Below are 7,553 nucleotides of genomic sequence, written 5' to 3'. Positions count from 1 at the left end.
CCCGTCCAGTGCTTCCGGCGACGTACTACAGTCCGGAACCGACAGAGACGTCCTATAGTCCGGAACCGACAGAGACAGCCTACAGTCCGGAACCGACAGAGACGGCCTACCGTCCTGAACCGACAGAGACGGCCTACAGCCCGGAACCGGCAGAGATGGCCTACAGTCCGGAACCGGCAGAGACGGCCTACAGTCCGGAGCCTGCAGAGACGGCCTAGAGTCCGGAGCCTGCAGAGACGCTCCTCAGCCCTGAGCCTCCAGCGATGCTCCTCAGCTAGGAGCCTCCAGCGACGCCCCTCAGCCAGGGGCCTCCAGCGACGCTCCCCAGTCAGGAGCCTCCAGAGACGCTCCCCAGCTCGGAGCCTCCAGCGACGCTCCTCAGCCAGGAGCCTCCAGCGACGCCCCTCAGCCAGGGGCCTCCAGCAACGCCTCTCAGCCCGGGGCCTCCAGCGACGCCTCTCAGCCAGGGGCCTCCAGCGACGCTCCCCAGTCAGGAGCCTCCAGAGACGCTCCCCAGCCCGGAGCCTCCAGTGACGCTCCTCAGCCAGGAGCCTCCAGCGACGCCTCTCAGCCCGGGGCCTCCAGCGACGCCTCTCAGCCCGGGGCTTCCAGCGACGCCTCTCAGCCCGGGGCCTCCAGCGATGCCGCGCAGCCCAGAGTCTGCTGAACGGGAGCTACGGCCAGAGCCAGAGCCACCTCTGTGGTGGGAGGATTGGGAAGGGGGGGGTGAAGCACAGGAACCGTCGTTGATGGTGGCCACCCTCCCTTCCCTCCCTTTAGGTTTGGGGTTGTTTTTATGGGTTTTGTTTTGAGGTGCATTCAGGGTCTGCACCTTTGGGAGGGGCGTACTGTCACGTCCTGGCCAGTAAAAGGGGTTATTTGTCATTGTAGTTGGTCATGGCGTGGCAGGGGGTGTTTGTTTTGTGTGGTTGGGTATTGTGGGTTTAGGTTCTTGTTTTCTTATTTCTATGTTTATCTAGCTTTTCTAGTTCTATGTGAGTTTTGTCAATGACCTCCAATTAGAGGCAGCTGGTTGTTGTTGTCTCTAATTGGAGGCCATATTTAGTTGTGTTTGTTTTCACTGGGTTTTGTGGGTAGTTGTTTCTAGTATAGTCTATGCACCTTACTGGACTGTTTTCGTCGTTCGTTTTGTATTGATTAAGTGTTTTCTTTAATAAATAAGGGGATGAGCACTTTACCCGCTGTGTTTTGGTCCCCCTTCAACGACGAGTGTTACAGCGTGTTCTCAGAGCATGCGCAGACCAGAAGGCAGGCATCTTCACGGTCATTTTCAACCTCTCCTTGTCCCAGTCTGTAATCCCCACATTCCTGACCACCATCATTTCTGTTCCAAAGGACAGTAAGACTACTTGCCACAATGACTTCCGCCCTGTAGCATTAAGATAATAATTTAATGCTTTGAAAGGCTTGTCATGCCACATATCACCTCCATCCTCCCAGACACCTTCGAACCACTCCAATTTGCATACCATCCCAACTGATCTACAGACAATGCAATCTCATCTGCACTCCACACTGTCCTCTCTCACCTGGACAAGAGGAGTACCTATGTAAGAATGCTGTTCATCGACTACAGCTCAGTGTTCAACACCATAGTGCCCTTCAAGCTTGTCACCAAGCTCAGGACCCTGCGACTGAACACCTCCCTCTGCAACTGGATCCTGGACTTCCTGACGCGCCGTGGTGAGAGTAGGCAACAACACCTCCGCCACACTGATCCTCAACACGGGGGCCCCCCAGGGGTGTGTGCTTAGCCCCCTCCTGTACTCCCAGGGTCAAGAGCTTTAAGTTCCTCTTGTGTCCACATCACTGAGGACTTAACATGGTCCTCTTACAGCAGAACAGTCATGACGAAGGCACAGCAACGCCTCTTCTCCCTCAGGAGGCTGAAACAATTTGACATGGCCCCTCAGATCCTCAGGAACATATACAGCTGCACCATTGAGAGCATCTTGACTGTTTGTATCACCATCTGGTATGGCAACTGCGACCGGAAGGCCCTACAGAGGGTGCTGCGGATGTCCCAGCACATCACTGGGGGCCCGAAAAATGTCCAGAGACTCCAGCCACCCAGTATGTGGACTGTTCTCTATGCTCTCGTCCGGCAGTCAGTGCCGGTACATCAAGGCTCAGACAAACAGACTCCGAAACAGCTTCTCTATCCCCTGGCCATAAGACTGTTAATGGCTAACAACTACTGCTCTCCCTCTCCCACAGACTTTCCACACTGACTCTATGTCTATCCACAGGTCTCTACCCACTCAGACACAACCAATGCTGCTGCTAAAATGATTATTGATTAGATGTGTTACTCCATTTCACTGCTGTCCATTGATTATTGATTGCCATTAGTGTTTATCTATTTATCCTGCTACTGGTCACCATTACTCCTGTTTACATGTACAGTATATATTACCATTAGTATATTACCATACGTATTTATATATTCTTGCTACCAGTCACTTTTCATCCCTGTTTATATGCATATCCTACTACCAGTCACTTTTTATGTATAAACCCACCTCAACCACTCCAGCACATTGAATAAGGTACTGGCACTGACCTGTACTGTATAAACTTGCATTGTCGTGTTTCTAACTCACATCATAGTTCTTGGTTTTATTTGTTATTCTATGTTCTATTATTATCTTTATTATTATTATCATTATCGCTGCATTGTTGGAAAGAGTTCTCAAGGTATGGATTTCACTGTACTGTTTTACACCTGTTGTATCCTGTGCACGCGGCGAATAAACTTTGAAACTTGAAACTATTTTATTTGTTTACTCCGTCTTAGCTTAAAAAAAATGTACATGTTGATAGACTGGATAAATAACCACTTTTTATATTCAAAGTCCAAAATTATGGCACAGGTTATTATATTAATAAAGATCAGGGACATATTCAATGATCAGGGACTATAATGTTAAATGATTGAAGTACAGCCCACAAGTTTGAAAGATAAAATGTTTTCCCCCAGTTTATTTGCATGGCATATTTATTATGTCAGTCTTCAGAACATTTCACGTAGGTCCAAAACTCTCTTGGATGATAGAGGGAAGGAAAAGTTCTGTGAGCCAAGGAAGAAGATCTTGAGAGTGGACAAGTCTGGATCCATGTTGCTTGTCAGATTTCATTCGATCTGGACTCAAGGCCTGGATTCTACTTCTATGCTTGATCTAACTTCTGTCATCTGGGGCTGCCTGGCTGGCTGCAGTCAGAGGAAGTCCTGTGGGGATAGATGTGGAGGACGAATAGAAATGGGTTTCAGAAAAGGAGAGTATGGCAGTATAGCTGTGCTCTTTTGAAACACAAAAGAGGGTGTTGTAGAGTCACTTCCTTGCAAGTACCGCAATTCAGTTGATGATTTAAATTGAGTCAGATCTACGATTGAACATTTGATTTTGAATGAGGAACTTTTTGCCCTGTATCGTGAATAAAAATGACTATCACAAACAAGAAGGTGAATATAATCACCACACAATCTAGTGATACAATAACATCTTCCCTGACATAGCTTTCCATTAATCTTGAAAGACTTCTCCTTTTGATCCAAAATGGGATTGCCATTCAGGTGGTTTATCCTGGAGCTCTACGGCAACGTGTTTGGTGCCGCATGACAATAATTCAACTAAAAGAGAAGCACACATAATAGACTGAAAAGGAAATATGTTGTGAATCCGAGGGGCACATGGAACTGGCTTCATCTGAGTGTTTGTTGTCTGAATGGAACAAGCATTTATCGAATGCCAGGGCAAATCCCTCAAACCTACTTTTAGACTCAATTTAGGTCTTTTTCCCTCTCACTTCAGATTGCCTTAGAATTGTCGGGCTTTTGATCATAATGAGTAAAACCACAGAATAATGACTCAAGACATATTTACCACAACACTCTCCAGTACTCCCTTATTAACTGTGTTACAGTTGGTTGAAACAGTCCACAATCCTGCATGAGGTTTTGTCCATAATGTGAACAACGCATTGGGGGAGGGGGACACACACATCCATGGGAAGTGAAATCAAAGAAAATATGTAGGGGTGGAGGATTGGGAGACAGTGAGACATGGGACTTTTGGGGGGTATTTTTTTCAGACAGTCACACAAAAAGTCAGAAGACTTGAGCATAGCATCTGAAGATTCATCATCAGATTATTTCTCAGATGAAATATGAAATATTGTATATGTAGTCCCCCTCTTCTTATAGGCTACATGAGTGTTGAAAGTTCAAATCAAATCATCAAATTCCTCTCAATGTGCTCTGTTTCTTATTCACTTTAGGACAAAAACAAATGATAACGGATCTCCGAGGTGATCATATTGTGCAACACAAGCAGTGGGAAGGGAAAGACTGTCTTAGTGCTTCAATATGATACAGTATTCTGTTACTGTTGGTTTCTTCCTTGCACTCATTCTGTGGCTTCATTACTGAGGAAAACAGGGAAACCTGACAATCATGAGAAAGACTCCAGGGTGAGTTGATGCATATGTATGGGTGGGAGCTGAGCTATTCTTCACAGGCTTGCACCAAATAAAGAAACAATTATACTGAAATGTCGTGTTGAGTAAGGGCAACAACATGCGGCTACAGTGTAACAGCAAGAATAAGCATTTTCTGCCAGCACCATAAGTGTTCTGAAAATACAGGGAAGTGGCTACTTGTGTGTCTTTTGGACATATACAGTATGGCATTGATCACAAGCCCCTGAATAATAAAACACACAAATATTTCAGGCACTTCGCAGGTCAGTTCAAATAAAGTATTGTGTTTATACTTTCATTAGTACTCTATACATAAACATTACTTTTCTAAATAGGAATATGTGCCAGCGGATTACCATCATTAGCCTACATCTGTTTTGTCTTACTGCGCTATTCTTTATTATGTAAAATTATGCTGTGGAAAACATGAGAGCTCCTCACTAATCCTCTCACTTTCCACCTGGTGAATTTGACCCAAATTCGCATTTCCCCTGTGCGGCCAGGAGACCGGCTTTTTATTGAAGCCACGTGTAACAGAGCCCACTGACCTGGCAATGTACTTTGGCTAGGGGGAGAAAAGAGAGGAAATTCATCTTCATTCAGGACAATAACTTTTCTTCAAACTTTGCTGTTATGTTTTTGTATTATTTTTGTTAGAAAGTAGACTCCATTTTTTGAGGGGTAATAATGTATTCTGTGTCAACATGCACTAGTAACAGAGTCTGTAATTCTGTTATTTCATTTCACAATGTTTAAACAAAGATTATTTCTATAAATAGTGGAAAGTAATGGTCCAGAAAAGGACACTGGTATTAATAATAGTGTGATATTATGTTCAAAGGGAAACAGCCTGGGAATTCTGGGAAACTGAAAAAAATTACCATAAACTTGTTGAGCTCAATCCAGTTGACGGATATAATTTTGCCCTCCAGTGCATCCATTGTTGTCTATAACGACGACAAGACATATACAGTTCACATTTGATGTTCCCACATAAAAAGGCTATAATAAAACAACAGGAAATTACAATTTCTTGCCTGTAATCCAATATGACATGTTGTCATCAGAGGACTTGCTTTGGGAGTTATGCACAGCAGTGACATTGTGTTCATGTTGACAGGGTATACAGACACAGCTGGGAAAACTATATAAACAGGTAGATAAACAGTTCCTATTGGCCCGGGGATTACTAGAAGGATGCTGTTTGGTTTGTGTTCAAGTTGGATGTGTTTAGATGTTATGGCTTCATGTGCTGGGTGGATTGCTTATGTTTTTCCATCAGCAGTGGCCCCATATAATCTTATTACCTTCCCCCTCTGTCCAGATTATTCATCAGGTCCAGTTGGAATTAATCTTGTAATAACATAGCTGCATTTTACCTTTTATTTTTTGTCTTTAGTAGTGACAACTTCTGTTGTGAGAATGAGTGCGAACTATTTATCCCATGTAAGCTAATAGCTGATACTGAGTGTTATAATAGCCCACTTTGCAATGAATTACATATTTAACAGAGCCCTATATGAAACACTTTGTTTAGAGGAATTTAGAAATATGTATTTGACTGTGCCTATTATTTGCACACACTGTATACAGATGTTTTATATTGTGTTATTGACTGTACGTTTGTTTATCCCATGTGTAACTCTGTGTTGTTGTCACGTCCTGACCAGTAAAAGGGGTTATTTGTTATTGTAGTTTGGTCAGGGCGTGGCAGGGGGTTTGTTTTGTGTGGTTCGGGTTTTTTGGTTTACATTTTCTATTTCTATGTGTTTATCTAGTTTTTCTATTTCTATGTTGGGATTTTGGTAGGACCTCCAATTAGAGGCAGCTGGTTGTCGTTGCCTCTAATTGGAGGCCATATTTAGTTGGGATTTGTTTCACTTGTGTTTTGTGGGTGGTTGTTTCCTGTATAGTCTATGCACCTTACGGGACTGTTTTCGTTATTTGTTTTGTTTAAATGTCTTCTCTTCAATAAGAAGATGATCAATATACCCGCTGCATTTTGGTCCACTCCTTACGACGCCCGGGACAGAACCACCCACCAAAGAAGGACCAAGCAGCGGAGGAAGGAGCAGAAGGAGAGCTACTTGGAGTCATGGACATGGGAGGTGATCCTAGATGGAAAGGGACCTTGGAGGCAGGCTGGGGAGTACCGGCGACCGAAGGAAGAATTGGAGGCAGCAAAGGCAGAACGATGGAGGTATGAGGCATTATATCCTTCATTTCAGGAGGAGAGGAGGCACACGGGTAGTTTGGCTGGGCCAGGGGTGAGCCCTAAGCCAACTCCCCATGCTTATTATGGGGAGCGTTTAGAGTGGAGAGCACCGTGCTATGCAGAAGTGCGCACGGTCTCGCCAATCCGCAAGCACAGTCCGGTGCGGTTGATACCAGCCCCCCGCAAGTGTCGTGCTAGATCCAGCCAGGAAGGAGTATGCCTGGTCAGCACATCTGGCCACCAGTGAGTCTCCTAGGCCCAGGCTACCCTACGCCTGCTCTACACACGGCAGCCATCATTCCTCAGCACAGCCCAGTTCACCCTGTGCCAGCACTCCGCCCGTGCCGGGCTACAGTAACAACTCAGCCAGGACGGGTTGTGCAGGCTGTGCGCTCCAGACCTCCAGTGCGTCTTCAAGACCCAGTGTATCCTGTTCCTGCTCCTCGCACTAGCCCTGTGGTGCGTGTTACTGTTCTGGCGCCTCCAAAGCCAGCCCCACGCATCAGGCCTCTAGTGCGCCTGCCCAGTCCAGTACGTCCTGTTGCTGCTCCTCGCACTAGCCCTGTGGTGCAGGTTACTAGTCTGGCGCCTCCTAAGCCAGCCCCACGCATCAGGCCTTCAGTGCGCAGTCCCCGTCCAGAGCTTCCAGCGACAGTTCCCCGTCCAGAGCTTCCGGCGACAGTTCCCCGTCCAGAGCTTCCGGCGACAGTTCCCCGTCCAGAGCTTCCCGCGACAGTTCCCCGTCCAGCGCTTCCGGCGACAGTTCCGCGTCCAGAGCTTCCGGCAACGTCCTACAGTCCGGAGCCCTGCAGAGACGGCCCACAGTCCGGAGCCCTGC

Source organism: Salmo trutta, chromosome 21 (assembly GCF_901001165.1).
Source record: "Salmo trutta chromosome 21, fSalTru1.1, whole genome shotgun sequence".
Classification (NCBI taxonomy): Eukaryota; Metazoa; Chordata; class Actinopteri; order Salmoniformes; family Salmonidae; genus Salmo; species Salmo trutta.
This window is presented reverse-complemented; position numbering follows the sequence as displayed.